Source organism: Ambystoma mexicanum, chromosome 14 (genome assembly GCF_040938575.1).
Source record: "Ambystoma mexicanum isolate Mex_15411 chromosome 14, UKY_AmexF1_1, whole genome shotgun sequence".
Lineage (NCBI taxonomy): Eukaryota > Metazoa > Chordata > Amphibia > Caudata > Ambystomatidae > Ambystoma > Ambystoma mexicanum.
In genome coordinates, this window is record NC_090940.1 from 126,758,915 (window position 1) to 126,776,878 (window position 17,964).

Genomic DNA, 17,964 nt, shown 5'->3' on the forward strand with positions numbered 1-17,964 from the left:
AATCGAATAGGGCAAACCAGCGCACGGTCAAAGACGCGCACAGGGCCAAACAAGTACGCCACAAGAAAACAGGAGGTAGCGCCCCTGCGACTGAAAAAAATGTGCGCCAAAATGTGCGCTAACAAAAAGCACCCATATACAGCCATGATGAATGGGCCATACAGTGGCCCTCTAGGACAAATGAGGTGCAAAGGGGTACCGACAAACACGGACACCCGCTGCGTGAAAAATAGCGTGTGCGTGTGTTCCTGGGTGCGCGGGAAGTTCCACACGTGATTGTCCTGGGTACGTGTACTTCGGGGGGCGCGGGAAGTTCCACACACGATTAGCCTGGGTACGTGTACTACGGGGTGTGCGGGAAGTTCCACACGCGATTGTCCTGGGTACGTGTACTTCGGGGTGCGCGGGAAGTTCCACACGCGATAAGCCTGGCTACGTGTACTACGGGGTGCGCGGGAAGTTCCACACGCGATTAGCCTGGGTACTTGTACTACGGGGTGCGCGGGAAGTTCCACACGTGATTGGCCTGGGTACGTGTACTTCGGGGTGCGCAGGAAGTTCCACACGCGATTGGCCTGGGTACGTGTACTTCGGGGTGCGCGGGAAGTTCCACACGCGATTGGCCTGGGTACGTGTATTCCGAGGTGCGCGGGAAGATTCACACGCGATTTCAGCAGGGTACGTGTATTTCGGTGGTGCCGGGGAATGCTACACGTGATTTGGCCATGTGGGTCCTCCCAGGTGTTCCCTCTACACCCTCCACGGCCCCTGCAGGCAGCCCACACCACAGGGGACTACCCTGCACCCCTGCTCATGTCCCACAGGCAACCCATCCACCATGGCCATGCCCACCAGCCAACCCACATGTCACCTTGCACTACTGATCACCAACACATGTCTCCCATCACCCCCACCCCCCAGCAGTGCAGGGGCAGCCTCCACCAGGCCCCCACTCATGTCTCCCTGCACCCCCACCCCCCAGCAGTGCAGGGGCAGCCTCCACCAGGCCCCCACTCATGTCTCCCTGCACCCCCACCCCCCAGCCACCAGGGGCAGCCTCCACCAGGCCCCCACCCATGTCTACCACCACCCCCCAGCAGTGCAGGGGCAGCCTCCACCAGGTCCCCACTCATGTCCCCTATCACACCCACGCCCCAGCCACCGGGGACAGCCTCCACCAGGCCCCCACTCATGTCTCCCATCACCCCCACCCCCCAGCCACCAGGGGCAGCCTCCACCAGGCCCCCACTCATGTCCAACTCATGTCTCCCTGCGCCCCTACCCCCCAGCCACCAGGGGCAGCCTCCACCAGGCCCCCACTCATGTCCCCTATCACCCCCACCCCCCAGCCACCAGGGGCACCCTCCACCAGGCCCCCACTCATGTCTCCCACCACCCCCACCCCCCAGCAGTGCAGGGGCAGCCTCCACCAGGCCCCCACCCATGTCTACCACCACCCCCACCCCCCAGCAGTGCAGGGGCAGCCTCCACCAGGCCCCCACTCATGTCTCCCACCACCCCCACCCCCCAGCAGTGCAGGGGCAGCCTCCACCAGGCCACCACTCATGTCTCCCTGCACCCCAACCCCCCAGCCACCAGGGGCAGCCTCCACCAGGCCCCCGCCCATGTCTACCACCACCCCCACCCCCCAGCAGTGCAGGGGCAGCCTCCACCAGGCCCCCACTCATTTCTCCCTGCACCCCCACCCCCAGCCACCAGGGGCAGCCTCCACCAGGCCCCCACCCATGTCTACCACTACCCCCACCCCCCAGCAGTGCAGGGGCAGCCTCCACCAGGCCCCCACTCATGTCCCCTATCACCCCCACCCCCCAGCAGTGCGGGGGCAGCCTCCACCAGGCTCCACTCATGTCTCCCACCACCCCCACCCCCCGGCCACCAGGGGCAGCCTCCACCAGCCCCCCACACATGTCCCCTAACACCCCCACCCCCCAGCAGTGCAGGGGCAGCCTCCACCAGGCCCCCACTCATGTCTCCCACCACCCCCACCCCCCAGCAGTGCAGGGGCAGCCTCCACCAGGCCCCCACTCATGTCTCCCTGCACCCCCACCCCCCAGCCACCAGGGGCAGCCTCCACCAGGCCCCCACCCATGTCTACCACCACCCCCACCCCCAGCAGTGCAGGGGCAGCCTCCACCAGGCCCCCACTCATGTCTCCCTGCACCCCCACCCCCAGCCACCAGGGGCAGCCTCCACCAGGCCCCCACCCATGTCTCCCACCACCCCCACCCCCCAGCAGTGTAGGGGCAGCCTCCACCAGGCCCCCACTCATGTCTCCCACCACCCCCACCCCCCAGCCACCAGGGGCAGCCTCCACCAGGCCCCCACTCATGTCCCCTATCACCCCCACCCCCGAGGCACCAGGGGCAGCCTCCACCAGGCCCCCACTCATGTCCCCTATCACCCCCACCCCCCAGCAGTGCAGGGGCAGCCTCCACCAGGCCCCCACTCATGTCTCCCTGCACCCCCACCCCACAGCCACCAGGGGCAGCCTCCACCAGGCCCCCACCCATGTCTACCACCACCCCCACCCCCCAGGAGTGCAGGGGCTGCCTCCACCAGGCCCCCACTCATGTCTCCCTGCACCCCCACCCCCCAGCCACCGGGGCAGCCTCCACCAGGCCCCCACCCATGTCTACCACCACGCCCAGCCCCCAGCAGTGCAGGGGCAGCCTCCACCAGGCCCCCACTCATGTCCCCTATCACCCCCACCCCCCAGCCACCAGGGGCAGCCTCCACCAGGCCCACACTCATGTCTCCCTGCACCCCCACTCCCCAGCCACCAGGGGCAGCCTCCACCAGGCCCCACTCATGTCTCCCACCACCCCCACCCCCCAGCAGTGCAGGGGCAGCCTCCACCAGGCCCCCACTCATGTCCCCTATCACCCCCACCCCCCAGCCACCAGGGGCAGCCTCCAAATGCCAAACACCCACCCGAGTATTGCATCCACCCACTTAGAAATGGCAAAAACATGATAGAAGCCCAATTGCAAGTTTGGAAATGAACACATGTCCCTCACATACACCCAATGGGTGTCAGTGAATGTCAAAACCCATATCATGATATGCATGAAACCAATGAGATGATACTACACATTGAACTTTGAAGAAAAAATATGTATTAAAAGCAACATAAATTGAATCAAAAATAAACAAACAATAATAGAAATTTAAAGAAAAAAAAACAGCAGGTCCGTGAAATAATGCAAAACCACAAATCATAATGCAAAGGAAAGGTGTCCAAAGTCACAGTCCACAAAAGTAAATCCAATGGAAAATTAAAATCGAAAACCATTGCTCCATGCCGAAATCATAATAAAAATTGAAAATCCAAAAGTCAACTATGTACAGATAAACAATCCAGGGTCCATGATCCCAACCGAAGAAATTAAACCTATCTAATAACACTACCTAAAAAAAATAACTATATACAAAAATGTGGCCCATTGTCCAAAAGGTCCAAAAAAAATGCTAAACCAAAGGAAACCTAACACTAACTATAGAACTATTTACAAGGGCAGCGGGCTAGTCCGACGGCTCACTTCGGGATGTTCCGGGCCAGGGCATCATCGAACTCCTGCTCAATGTCCCGGAGACGGTCCTCCTCCATGGCCCCGAGGGTCCGCAGGGCCGTCCACATGTTCACCCCAAACTCCCTGCGGATTGCCTCGAGGCACTAGGCCCGCCTCAGGGCCCTCCGCATGGAGTTCTCCGCCCTGACCATCGTGAGCCGTGCCTCTTCCGCCCGCTGCCGCTCCGCAACCTGCGGCGTGGCCCAACCGCTGCCACACGGAAGACACTTCCCGTCCTGGGTCCTCCTGCCCTCCGGCCGATGCCTGCCCCTCCGATCTGGAAGGCCCCGAGCCATCATGGCTCCCACCACGTTGCTGCTGCTGCTGCGCCTCTGCCCGTGCACTGCCTCCTGCTGCCTGCACATCCTCCGCTGGCTGGGGTGCAGTCGTTGATGTGGCCACCCCTGCTGGACGTCCGACTCCCGACTGTGGCAGGGATGCCTCCTCCACCAGCCTGGCCGCACCGTCAGAGGCAGCTCCACAGGGCACCCAGGTGACTGATGGGTGGGAAGATGGCACGGAGGACGACTGGCGCATAGGGGGTTCAGTTGAGGAGGGGGTCGTAGCAAGCCCCATCAAACGGAGGAATCTGGCCTGGGTGACCTGTCCCAGTAGGCCGACGCGGTCAACGAGCCATTCGAGATGACGTGCAGTCTCCTCATGAAAAGACTGCAGGTCACCTCGCATGGCCCGTTGACCCAACGCCACACCAGTCAGGACAGGCTCAACCCGGACCCGCATAGCCACGTCCGCAGGCAGAGGAAGGCCAGTTGTCGTGAGCTCATCCCCTGCCTGAAAACGGGTCTGGACGTAGGCATCCCTGCTGGTGCAAGATGATGCAGTGACAGGATCAGGGACAGGATTGCACACAGGCACCTCCGCGGTGACCTGTGCTGCCTCCTGTCCCTGGTCCTGCACTGCACCACTAGCACCAGTGGAATCCCCACCTCCAGACCCCGTCTCTGTTGCTTGCATGGCCTCCTCCTCAACCAAACCCCCCACCAACCTGGATGACTCCGTGCCATCTTCCCCTGTTGGGCCCTGTGGGGTCCCAGCTGCCCCTTCTGCTGCCGAGGAGTCCAACTCCGACCTCCGCCTCTTGGACCTCCCCCCGGCAGCTGCGGCCTGGGACGCGGCACCGGACTCCTCACTCCCCGACGAGATCACAACCTGGGAGGGGAGCCGGGCGCTTGCGTCTCCGGCTGGCGGTGCGATCCCCGCCGCTGTGCTCCACAGCACCTTCTCCGCCCTCTTCATCAGTTGACGCTGCAGACAGGGAGAAATGAAACACAGGCATCAGGGCACTGTACAATGGACACATACACACATGACAGTTGCACATGAGTGGCATTGGCAAACCTCAGACATGGCATCACAATCGGCAACACACATGTCATTTCAACTTGCACACATGAGCCATACCACAGCCACATCGCAACTGCCAGCACCATCCATACACATACAACAGCATGAGCAGGCAAAGGTGAGCCAGACATCACATGCAACACAGGGAGTGCACTACACATGCACGCACACCACCACACTTGCATGCATGTGTACACCTCAATCAACTGTCGCAGTGTTCCGATGGGCATCCATGTCGCATCTGCCAATCAGGCTTCCACATCCCGCTGTCACATGCATCCATGTTGCATCACTGTTGCACCCTTGTCAAATACACACACATGCACATGTACACAGTGCTGATACATGCTGCTGAAAACAACATACATGCGTGACATCACAACCATGCCCACTTACATACACATTCATCCAAAAATGTGTGCCCACGCAACTGCATTTGGCATGCAAGCCTACACACACAAGCACCATCCATGTCTCACACATGACAGCCCTCGCATGTGTTAGCCGCACGGCCCTGTACACCCCCACCCATACTCGGGCCCATACAAACAGATGTGCAACCGACACACTACCTGCACATCACCACACGCACAGCTTACAATCATGATGCATGTACACTTACCGCTCGACTCCAGACGGGTCTGCCTCTCAAGGACCTGGACGTGGAGCGCTGGGGATATGCGTTCCAGGACCCTCATCTGATCTTCCGACAAGTGGCCCCGGCGCCCCTTAGCATCCGCTGCCTTCAAGAGGCGCTGGGCCTTGTTCAGGGTCCTGGACCTGAAGTCCTCCCAGCACTTCTTGACATGTTGGAAGTTGCGGACTGCCACCCCCTCCGCATTGATGGCAGTCACGATGTCCATCCAGATCCGAGTCCGTCCTTCCTTGTCGGCACGCACACTTCCGTAGAGGGCATCATACTGCCCCAGGACTTGCTCCACCAGGGCACCAACTTCCCTGGCACTGAAGCTGGTGCCCCTCTGCCTCTCTGGCAGGGGGTTGTCAGTGGTGCCAGATGTTGCAGTGACGTGACACGCGCGCGGGTGTTTCCCTCATTACACGTGATGACAGAGCACACGTGGTAAAACTGCACGTCCGAGTGTCATCGCGTGTAATCGGAGGGATCCTGGAACGCATATCCCCAGCGCTCCATGTCCAGGTCCTTGAGAGGCAGACCCGTCTGGAGTCGAGCGGTAAGTGTACATGCATCATGATTGTAAGCTGTGCGTGTGGTGATGTGCCAGTAGTGTGCCGGTTGCACATATGTTTGTATGGGCCCGAGTATGGGTGGGGGTGTACAGGGCCGTGCGGCTAACACATGCGAGGGCTGTCATGTGTGAGACATGGATGGTGCTTGTGTGTGTAGGCTTGCATGCCAAATGCAGTTGCGTGGGCACACATGTTTGGATGAATGTGTATGTAAGTGGGCATGGTCGTGATGTCACGCAACGTATGTTGTTTTCAGCAGCATGTATCAGCACTGTGTACATGTGCATGTGTGTGTATTTGACAAGGGTGCAACAGTGATGCAACATGGATGCATGTGACAGCGGGATGTGGAAGCCTGATTGGCAGATGGGACATGGATGCCCATCGGAACACTGCGACAGTTGGTTGAGGTGTACACATGCATGCAAGTGTGGTGGTGTGCATGCATGTGTAGTGCACTCCCTGTGTTGCATGTGATGTCTGGCTCACCTTTGCCTGCTCATGCTGTTGTATGTGTATGGATGGTGCTGGCAGTTGCGATGTGGCTGTGGTATGGCTCATGTGTGCAAGTTGAAATGACATGTGTGTTGCCGATTGTGATGCCATGTCTGAGGTTTGCCAATGCCACTCATGTGCAACTGTCATGTGTGTATGTGTCCATTGTACAGTGCCCTGATGCCTGTGTTTCATTTCTCCCTGTCTGCAGTGTCAACTGATGAAGAGGGCGGAGAAGGTGCTGTGGAGCACAGCGGCATGGATCGCACCGCCAGCCGGAGACGCAAGGCCCGGCTCCCCTCCCAGGTTGTGATCTCGTCGGGGAGTGAGGAGTCCGGTGCCGCGTCCCAGGCCGCAGCTGCCGGGGGGAGTTCCAAGAGGCGGAGGTCAGAGTTGGACTCCTCGGCAGCAGAAGGGGCAGCTGGGACCCCACAGGGCCCAACGGGGGAAGATGGCACGGAGTCATCCAGGTTGGTGGGGGGTTTGGTTGAGAAGGAGGCCGTGCAAGCAACAGAGACGGGGTCTGGAGGTGGGGATTCCACTGGTGCTAGTGGTGCAGTGCAGGACCAGGGACAGGAGGCAGCACAGGTCGCCGCGGAGGTGCCTGTGTGCAATCCTGTCCCTGATCCTGTCACTGCATCATCTTGCACCAGCAGGGATGCCTCCGTCCAGACCCATTTTCAGGCAGGGGATGAGCTCACGACAACTGGCCTTCCTCTGCCTGCGGACGTGACTATCCGGGTCCGGGTTGAGCCTGTCCTAACTGGTGTGGCGTTGCGTCAACAGGCCATGCGAGGTGACCTGCAGTCTTTTCATGAGGAGACTGCACGTCATCTCGAATGGCTCGTTGACCACGTCGGCCTACTGGGACAGGTCACCCAGGCCGGATTCCTCCGTTTGATGGGGCTTGCTACGACCCCCTCCTCAACTGAACCCCCTATGCGCCAGTCGTCCTCCGTGCCATCTTCCCACCCATCAGTCACCTGGGTGCCCTGTGGAGCTGCCTCTGACGGTGCGGCCAGGCTGGTGGAGGAGGCATCCCTGCCACAGACGGGAGTCGGACGTCCAGCAGGGGTGGCCACATCAACGACTGCACCCCAGCCAGCGGAGGATGTGCAGGCAGCAGGAGGCAGTGCACGGGCAGAGGCGCAGCAGCAGCAACGTGGTGGGAGCCATGATGGCTCGGGGCCTTCCACATCGGAGGGGTAGGCATCGGCCGGAGGGCAGGAGGACCCAGGATGGGAAGTGTCTTCCGTGTGGCAGCGGTTGGGCCACCTCATAGATTCGGAGCGGCAGCGGACGGAAGAGGCACGGCTCACGATGGTCAGGGCGGAGAAATCCATGCGGAGGGCCCTGAGGCGGGCCGAGTGCCTCGAGGCAATCCGCAGGGAGTTTGGCGTGAACATGTGGACGGCCCTGAGGACCTTCGGGGCCATGGAGGAGGACCGCCTCTGGGACATTGAGCAGGAGTTCGATGATGCCCTGGCCCGGAACATCCCGAAGTGAGCCGTCGGACTAGCCCGCTTCCCTTGTAAATAGTTCTATAGTTAGTGTTAGGTTTCCTTTGGTTTAGCATTTTTTTTGGACCTTTTGCACAATGGGCCACATTTTTGTATATAGTTATTTTTTTTAGGTAGTGTTATTAGATAGGTTTCATTTCTTCGGTTGGGATCATGGACCCTGGATTGTTTATCTGTACATAGTTGACTTTTGGATTTTCAATTTTTATTATGATTTCACCATGGAGCAATGGTTTTCGATTTTGATTTTCCATTGGATTTACTTTTGTGGACTGTGACTTTGGACACCTTTCCTTTGCATTATGATTTGTGGTTTTGCATTATTTCACGGACCTGCTGGTTTTTTTTCTTTAAATTTCTATTATTGTTTGTTTATTTTTGATTCAATTTATGTTGCTTTTAATACATATTTTTTCTTCAAAGTTCAATGTGTAGTATCATCTCATTGGTTTCATGCATATCATGATATGGGTTTTGACATTCACTGACACCCATTGGGTGTATGTGAGGGACATGTGAGGTGCAATTGGGCTTCTATCATGTTTTTGCTATTTCTAAGTGGGTGGATGCAATACTCGGGTGGGTGTTTGGCATTTGGAGGCTGACCATAAGGGCCAGGGATCTACATTGTGGTGACATGTTGGCTGGAGACATGAGTGGGGGCCTGGTGGAGGCTGCTCCTGCACTGCTGGGGGGTGGGGGTGATAGGGGACATGAGTGGGGGCCTGGTGGAGGCTGCCCCTGGTGGCTGGGGGTTGGGGGTGGTGGGAGACATGAGTGGGGGCCTGGTGGAGGCTGCCCCTGGTGGCTGGGGGGTGGGGGTGATAGGGGACATGAGTGGGGGCCTGGTGGAGGCTGCCCCTGCACTGCTGGGGTGTGGGGGTGGTGGGAGACATGAGTGGGGGCCTGGTGGAGGCTGCCCCTGCACTGCTGGGGGGTGGGGGTGATGGGAGACATGAGTGGGGGCCTGGTGGAGGCTGCCCCTGGTGGCTGGGGGGTGGGGGTGATAGGGGACATGAGTTGGGGCCTGGTGGAGGCTGCCCCTGGTGGCTGGGGGGTGGGGGTGATAGGGGGCATGAGTGGGGGCCTGATGGAGGCTGCCCCTGGTGGCTGGGGGGTGAGGGTGGTGGGAGACATGAGTGGGGGCCTGGTGGAGGCTGCCCCTGGTGGCTGGGGGGTGGGGGTGGTGGGAGACATGGGTGGGGGCCTGGTGGAGGCTGCCCCTGCACTGCTGGGGGGTGGGGTGGTGGGAGACATGAGTGGGGGCCTGGTGGAGGCTGCCCCTGCACTGCTGGGGGGTGGGGGTGGTGGGAGACATGAGTGGGGGCCTGGTGGAGGCTGCCCCTGGTGGCTGTGGGGTGGGGTGCAGGGAGACATGAGTTGGACATGAGTGGGGGCCTGGTGGAGGCTGCCCCTGCACTGCTGGGGGGTGGGGGTGGTGGGAGACCTGAGTGGGTGCCTGGTGGAAGCTGCCCCTGGTGGCTGGGGGGTGGGGGTGATAGGGGACATGAGTGGGTGCCTGGTTGAGGCTGCCCCTGGTGGCTGGGAGGTGGGGGTGGTGGGAGACATGAGTGGGGGCCTGGTGGAGGCTGCCCCTGCACTGCTGGGGGGTGGGGGTGATAGGGGACATGAGTGGGGGCCTGGTGGAGGCTGCCCCTGGTGGCTGGGGGGTGGGGGTGGTGGGAGACATGAGTGGGGGCCTGGTGGAGGCTGCCCCTGGTGGCTGGGGGGTGGGGGTGATAGGGGACATGAGTGGGGGCCTGGTGGAGGCTGCCCCTGGTGGCTGGGGGGTGGGGGTGGTGGGAGACATGAGTGGGGGCCTGGTGGAGGCTGCCCCTGCACTGCTGGGGGGTGGGGGTGATAGGGGACATGAGTGGGGGCCTGGTGGAGGCTGCCCCTGGTGGCTGGGGGGTGGGGGTGATAGGGGACATGAGTGGGGGCCTGGTGGAGGCTGCCCCTGGTGGCTGGGGGGTGGGGGTGGTGGGAGACATGAGTGGGGGCCTGGTGGAGTCTGCCCCTGGTGGCTGGGGGGTGGGGGTGATAGGGGACATGAGTGGGGGCCTGGTGGAGGCTGCCCCTGGTGGCTGGGGGGTGGGGGTGGTGGGAGACATGAGTGGGGGCCTGGTGGAGGCTGCCCCTGCACTGCTGGGGGGTGGGGGTGATAGGGGACATGAGTGGGGGCCTGGTGGAGGCTGCCCCTGGTGGCTGGGGGGTGGGGGTGATAGAGGACATGAGTGGGGGCCTGGTGGAGGCTGCCCCTGGTGGCTGGGGGGTGGGGGTGGTGGAGGACATGAGTGCGGGCCTGGTGGAGGCTGCCCCTGGTGGCTGGGGAGTGGGAGTGATAGGGGACATGAGTAGGGGCCTGGTGGAGGCTGCCCCTGGTGGATGGGGGGTGGGGGTGGTGGGAGACATGAGTGGGGGCCTGGTGGAGGCTGCCCCTGCACTTCTGGGGGATGGGGGTGATAGGGGACATGAGTGGGGGCCTGGTGGAGGCTGCCCCTGGTGCCTGGGGGGGTGGGGGCGATAGGGAACATGGGTGGGGGCCTGGTGGAGGCTGCCCCTGGTGGCTGGGGGGTGGAGGTGATAGAGGACATGAGTGGGGGCCTGGTGGAGGCTGCCCCTGGTGGCTGGGTGGTGGGGGTGGTGGAGGACATGAGTGCGGGCCTGGTGGAGGCTGCCCCTGGTGGCTGGGGAGTGGGGGTGATAGGGGACATGAGTGGGGGCCTGGTGGAGGCTGCCCCTGGTGGATGGGGGGTGGGGGTGGTGGGAGACATGAGTGGGGGCCTGGTGGAGGCTGCCCCTGCACTTCTGGGGGATAGGGGTGATAGGGGACATGAGTGGGGGCCTGGTGGAGGCTGCCCCTGGTGCCTGGGGGGGTGGGGGCGATAGGGAACATGAGTGGGGGCCTGGTGGAGGCTGCCCCTGGTGGCTGGGGGGTGGGGTGGTGGGAGACATGAGTGGGGGCCTGGTGGAGGCTGCCTCTGGTTGCTGGGGGGTGGGGGTGATAGGGGACATGAGTGGGGGCCTGGTGGAGGCTGCCCCTGGTGGCTGGGGGGTGGGGGTGGTGGGAGACATGAGTGGGGGCCTGGTGGAGGCTGCCCCTGCACTGCTGGGGGGTGGGGGTGATAGGGGACATGAGTGGGGGCCTGGTGGAGGCTGCCCCTGGTGGCTGGGGGGTGGGGGTGATAGGGGACATGAGTGGGGGCCTGGTGGAGGCTGCCGCTGGTGGCTAGGGGGTGGGGGTGGTGGGAGACATGAGTGAGGGCCTGGTGGAGGCTGCCCCTGGTGGCTGGGGGGTGGGGGTGGCGGGAGACATGAGTGGGGGCCTGGTGGAGGCTGCCCCTGCACTGCTGGGGGGTGGGGGTGATAGGGGACATGAGTGGGGGCCGGGTGTAGGCTGCCCCTGGTGGCTGGGGGGTGGGGGTGATAGGGGACATGAGTGGGGGCCTGTTGGAGGCTGCCCCTGGTGGCTGGGGGTGGGGGTGGTGGGAGACATGAGTGGGGGCCTGGTGAAGGCTGCCCCTGGTGGCTGGGGGGTAGGGGTGATAGGGGACATGAGTGGGGGCCTGGTGGAGGCTGCCCCTGGTGGCTGGGGCGTGGGGGTGGTGGGAGACATGAGTGGGGGCCTGGTGGAGGCTGCCCCTGCACTGCTGGGGGGTGGGGGTAATAGGGGACATGAGTGGGGGCCTGGTGGAGGCTGCCCCTGGTGGCTGGGGGGTGGGGGTGATAGGGGACATGAGTGGGGGCCTGGTGGAGGCTGCCCCTGGTGGCTGCGGGGTGGGGGTGGTGGGAGACATGAGTGGGGGCCTGGTGGAGGCTGCCCCTGCACTGCTGGGGGGTGGGGGTGATAGGGGACATGAGTGGGGGCCTGGTGGAGGCTGCCCCTGGTGGCTGGAGGGTGGGGGTGATAGGGGACATGCGTGGGGGCCTGGTGGAGGCTGCCCCTGGTGGCTGGGGGGTGGGGGTGATAGGGGACATGAGTGGGGGCCTGGTGGAGGCTGCCCCTGGTGGCTGGGGGGTGGGGGTGGTGGGAGACATGAGTGGGGGCCTGGTGGAGGCTGCCCCTGCACTGCTGGGGGGTGGGGGTGATAGGGGACATGAGTGGGGGCCTGGTGGAGGCTGCCCCTGGTGGCTGGGGGGTGGGGGTGCAGGGAGACATGGGTGGGGGCCTGGTGGAGGCTGCCCCTGCACTGCTGGGGGGGTGGGGGTGGTGGGTGACATGAGTGGGGGCCTGGTGGAGGCTGCCCCTGCACTGCTGGGGGGTGGGGGTGATAGGGTACATGAGTGGGGGCCTGGTGGAAGCTGCCCCTTGTGGCTGGGGGTGGTGGGAGACATGAGTGGGGGCCTGGTGGAGGCTGCCCCTGCACTGCTGGGGGGTGGGGGTGATAGGGGACATGAGTGGGGGCCTGGTGGAGGCTGCCCCTGGTGGCTGGGGGCTGGGGGTGATAGGGGACATGAGTGGGGGCCTGGTGGAGGCTGCACCTGGTGGCTGGGGGGTGGGGGTGCAGGGAGACATGGGTGGGGGCCTGGTGGAGGCTGCCCCTGGTGGCTGGGGGGTGGTGGTTATAGGGGACATGAGTGGGGGCCTGGTGGAGGCTGCCCCTGCACTGCTGGGGGGTGGGGGTGATAGGGGACATGAGTGGGGGCCTGGTGGAGGCTGCCCCTGGTTGCTGGGGGGTGGGGGTGATGGGAGACATGAGTGGGGGCCTGGTGGAGGCTGCCCCTGGTGGCTGGGGGGTGGGGGTGATAGGGGACATAAGTGGGGGCCTGGTGGAGGCTGCCCCTGGTGGCTGGGGGGTGGGGTGATAGGGGAAATGAGTGGGGGCCTGGTGGAGGCTGCCCCTGGTGGCTGGGGGGGGTGGTGGTGGGAGACATGAGTGGGGGCCTGGTGGAGGCTGCCCCTGGTGGCTGGGGGGTGGGGTGATAGGGGACATGAGTGGGGGCCTGGTGGAGGCTGCCCCTGCACTGCTGGGGGGTGGGGGTGGTGGGAGACATGAGTGGGGCCTGGTGGAGGCTGCCCCTGGTGGCTGGGGGGTGGGGGTGCAGGGAGACATTAGTGGGGGCCTGGTGGAGGCTGCCCCTGGTGGCTGGGGGGTGGGGGTGATGGGAGACATGAGTGGGGGCCTGGTGGAGGCTGCCCCTGGTGGCTGGGGGTGGGGGTGGTGGGAGACATGAGTGGGGGCCTGGTGGAGGCTGCCCCTGCACTGCTGGGGGGTGGGGGTGATGGGAGACATGGGTGGAGGCCTGGTGGAGGCTGCCCCTGGTGGCTGGGAGTGCAGGGGGACATGCGTTGGTGGGCAGTAGTGCAAGGTGACATGTGGGTTGGCTGGGGGGCATGGCCATGGTGGATGGGGTGCCTGCAGGACATGTGCAGGGTAGGCCCCTGTGGTGTGCGCCACCTGCAGGGGCCGTGGAGGGTGTAGAGGGAACACCGGGGAGTACCCACACGTTCAATTCACGTGTGGTGCTCCACGCGCACCCCTGTAATACACGTACCGTGATGGAATTGCGTGTGATACTTCCCCCGCACCCCTGAAATACACGTACCCTGCTGATTTTGCGTGTGATACTTCCCGCGCACCCCTGAAATACACGTACCCTGCTGCTTTTGCGTGTGATACTTCCCATGCACCCCTGGAATACACGTACCTTGCTGTTTTTGCGTGTGATACTTCCCGCGCACCCCTGGAATACACGTACCCTGATGGAATCGCGTGTGATACTTCCCGCGCACCCCTGAGATACACGTCCCCTGCTGCTTTTGCATGTGATACTTCCCGCGCACCCCTGAAATACACATACCCTGCGGTTTTTGCGTGTGATACTTCCCGCGCACCCCTGGAATACACGTACCCTGATGGAATTGCATGTGATACTTCCCGCGCACCCCTGAGATACACGTACCCTGCTGCTTTTGCGTGTGATACTTCCCGCGCACCCCTGAAATACACGTACCCTGCTGCTTTTACATGTGATACTTCCCGCGCACCCCTGAAATACACGTACCCTGCTGCTTTTGCGTGTGTTACTTCCCACGCACCCCTGATGCACACGTACACAGGACAATCGCGTGTGGAACTTCCCGCGAACCACTGAAATACACGTTCCCCGCTTGGCGTTTGCTGTTTGCCAGCCCTGTGAACTGGTCCAGGGTTAGCGCAGCCCTTTGCGATTATTTGGGGATTTTGAAGGCTTTTCCTTGCGCGAGGGCGTTCTTGGGGGCGTAACTGGCGCTGCTGCAGGGTCGCTGCGCCACGCTGCGCCACGGCTGGTTTTGGATGCGAAAATCCATGAATACGCTGTGCGCGGAAATCGATTTTAGCGCACGCGGCTGGCGCAGACATTTGCACGGGCACGCTGTGCGCCAGCCGCGTGCGCCACTTTTGTGCGAATTTCTATGAATTACCCTACAAGTTTGGCTGGCTTCAACACACATACCTTTAAAGGGGACTCGAACTTTTAACCCAAAGTATTTGGGACCTTACACTGTTAAAGCCATTATTAATCCTGTGGCTGTCAAATTGGAGTTACCGTCAAATATGCGAATTCACCCAGTCTTTCATGTTTCACTTCTAAAGCCAGTACAACCAGGGACAAGGCTAACTAACCCACGTAATCCCATCCTAATAGACGGGGAACCAGAATTTTTTGGACTCAAAAATAGTCAAATCAAGACTTTTTCATCTGGTTGACTGGAAAGGTTATGGTCCACAAGAAAGGTCATGGGAACCAAGTGACAATATTCATGCACCTCGATTGATGAAAAGGTTCCACCAGAATTTCCCAGACAAACCGGGACCAGTGAGGAGAACAGCCTTAGGAGGGGCCTTGGGGGGGAGTGCTGTCACGATGCTTGACCCCAGACATCCGGAACAGGTCCATCTGTCCAGGGAACAGAAAACCCCGCCTAGGGGTTATATGGGTTCAGTCCTGGCACCGTAGGCGCCAGGCTCATATTGCTAACTTTAAACTATGCAGGTCATCCTGCAAAGAACTCATGTACAGGCCATCATGAGGACATGAAGGGACTACTTTCCTTTAGGAACTATTTTGCTGCTTGGGTGTGGTACTGGAACTTCTTACCTGGGAACTACTTTTTTGAATCTATTTAAACCACGCCCGAAGAGCAGCACACGCTTCGCGTTATTCTGCATCTTAGCAGCATAACGCTCACTGTGTCTGCAGTCCAGCATCCAGTCTACAGCCACACACGTCTTGTGTCCGGAGCCGATCCTAGAGAAAAGGAAAGAAGAAGAGAAGGTTAGAACAAGGAGATTTCCATTTGGTCGTCATCTTTTCCTGAATTAGCCGCACATGTGGATAAAGGGAAAAGACATTAAAATAAACTGCGTCGCATTGCCAGCTGCAGCGCCGCGTCATACTCACCTGTCTTCGGAGCATCTCCACGACCTGACGCAACAACCGTTGAATTGCCGCCCGAAACATCAGCATCTGAAAAGACAAGAACAAACAAAAGGTGAGCGGGGTTCCGCCAAAGACATTCTTTTACTTACCGCAAGATACTTACTCGGAATTTCACCACTCGAGGCAGCGCTGGTCACCATCCTACATTAGACATTTTCGGCAAGGCACTGCACCTGCAAAGAAGATAGAGAACTATTGGTTAATTACATTTGGAACAATATTACTGGGTAGACAGTGCTTGGTACAAACTGACTCTTACCTAAGCGCTACCTTCTTCCATCGAGGCAAACTCACTCCTTGGATCACGCTGCAAGGGAAAAAGTATGAAAGGAGCAAGAGTGAATTAACAGACATTTGAACTATAAAAGAACTATACATTCGGTTTACACACTACTTACCTCGGTGTCATTGTTGTCTGGAACTCTGCCAAATACCTTCAGATCAGTGAAGTAACTGAACTTCTACGCGCCCCTGCACTCTATGCAGGATGGAGAGTTCATTCTTCCAAACAATAAGGTGAGACCTTATGAAGGAGAATACTGGAGGGAAAATAGTGTTTGTGTAACCTCTCTACCACAGGTGGCTAATCCCCTTTCCTGCTTTTAGGAAAATATTCTTGAGGGCCAGGCAGATGAAACTGAGTTGGCAAGTGCAGTCGATCTTTAATTCGCTACGAGTCACACTGGTGGAGACCGCAGCAGTCCAGCTTCGTTCGACGCCCCTGTGGAATCCAGGTGAGCGTAACAGCCACTGACAGGCATGTTTCGATAGCCAAGGCCATGCGAGAGCAGTTTCCACACATTCGTCATCAATTTGATATTTGACACGTTGCCAAATCAGTCAATGAAAAAATTACATCTGCTGGTAAACAAAAGGGTTCGGAAAATATTTTAAAGTCGTGTCAGTCTATCAGCGACCATCTTTGGTGGAGCTCCAAAATTTGTGATGGGTCTGTAGAAATTCTACTTGAAAAATGGCGTTCATTGATGCACCATTGTTCCAACGTACACTCATGGACAGAAAACCAACTTTTCACGAATGTGCACATGGACCTTTATGGAAGGAGCAGGAACGTAAGAAGAAGTGATTGGTGCCATGTTCACCTCCACACAAAGCTCTCTAGAAGAGCGTGTACGATAAAACTCTTTCAAGAGACCTGAAGGTATTCACAGAATTCTGTCATACCGGAGATTTGGAGGTGTTCCATAATATGTGCCTAAAGTACAGGCCTAAAAGGTTGCATTTCGTCATAGACGGTATGGAGGCCAGAACAAGACTAACTGTACTTGCGCAGAACAAGAACGTTGGGAGGGAACAAGCGAAAACTGTAGGAAACTTCGGGATGCTTTGTTACCTCTTGGCCTTTACAAAACGAGGCAAACAATGGGTGGCCAAGCCTCTTCTTTTTTGTTTAGTCTCATACGGTCCTGGTGTCGTTAGGACCTACCAGACTGGGTGCCCCGCACGTAATTTAGTTACTTGCACCAAAAGAAAAGACACGTTGATAAAGTGGTGCCCGCCTTTCATCTGGCCTTCTGACAGTTTCTGTTTTTTCTTAGACACCATTAAGGTGGAGGCACGCTACAGAAAACATAAAAACAATCACAACGAAGAAATTCTCGCAACATGTCATATGAAGATATAGAAGCTTTAACTACGAAAAGAGCAGAAACACTTGGTTTCTCTCCCGAAGAAGCCAACCTCATCTTAGGATTGATTAATAACAGTGGTTTTACCAAAGAGAGCACAACGACACAAGATCCCACAAAAAAGATCAAACAACTTGAGTACCTCATTAGGAAAGAAATTAATCGGAAGCTTCACGCCATCACTTTAGGAAGATATTACAAGAATCAAAGGATCCCTAGAGGACTAAGAATACAATTGCGGCCCACCTTATGCAAGGAAAGCAAAGAATTTGTTAAAAAATGGGAAGCTATATTGAATAGATGTTCTTTGGACTTGATTTTACTTACCATCCAGGAATTAACGGCTAATCTCAACATAATTGATGCCGAGATCAAAGAAATACAACAAGAACTTACTACCACACTAAAACTGAAAAAGGAGGATTTGGAAGAAATACTAACAGATATTAATAACAAACTTGCGGATTATAAATCAGAACTTGAAACGAAGAAGATCAAAAAATTCAAAAGAGACACTTACGATTACCTTAACGAAGAGGTGTACACCTGGATGGAAAAATATGGACCACCTGTGAGGAAACCTCGACCTAATACCTCAAGCAATACATCTAGCTCTGAATCAGAAACAATCTCAGCAACACCACCCGAAAGGGATACACAGCAACCAGAAACTTCAAGACCAACAGAAGCAAGAGCAGGTGTTTCAGGAAT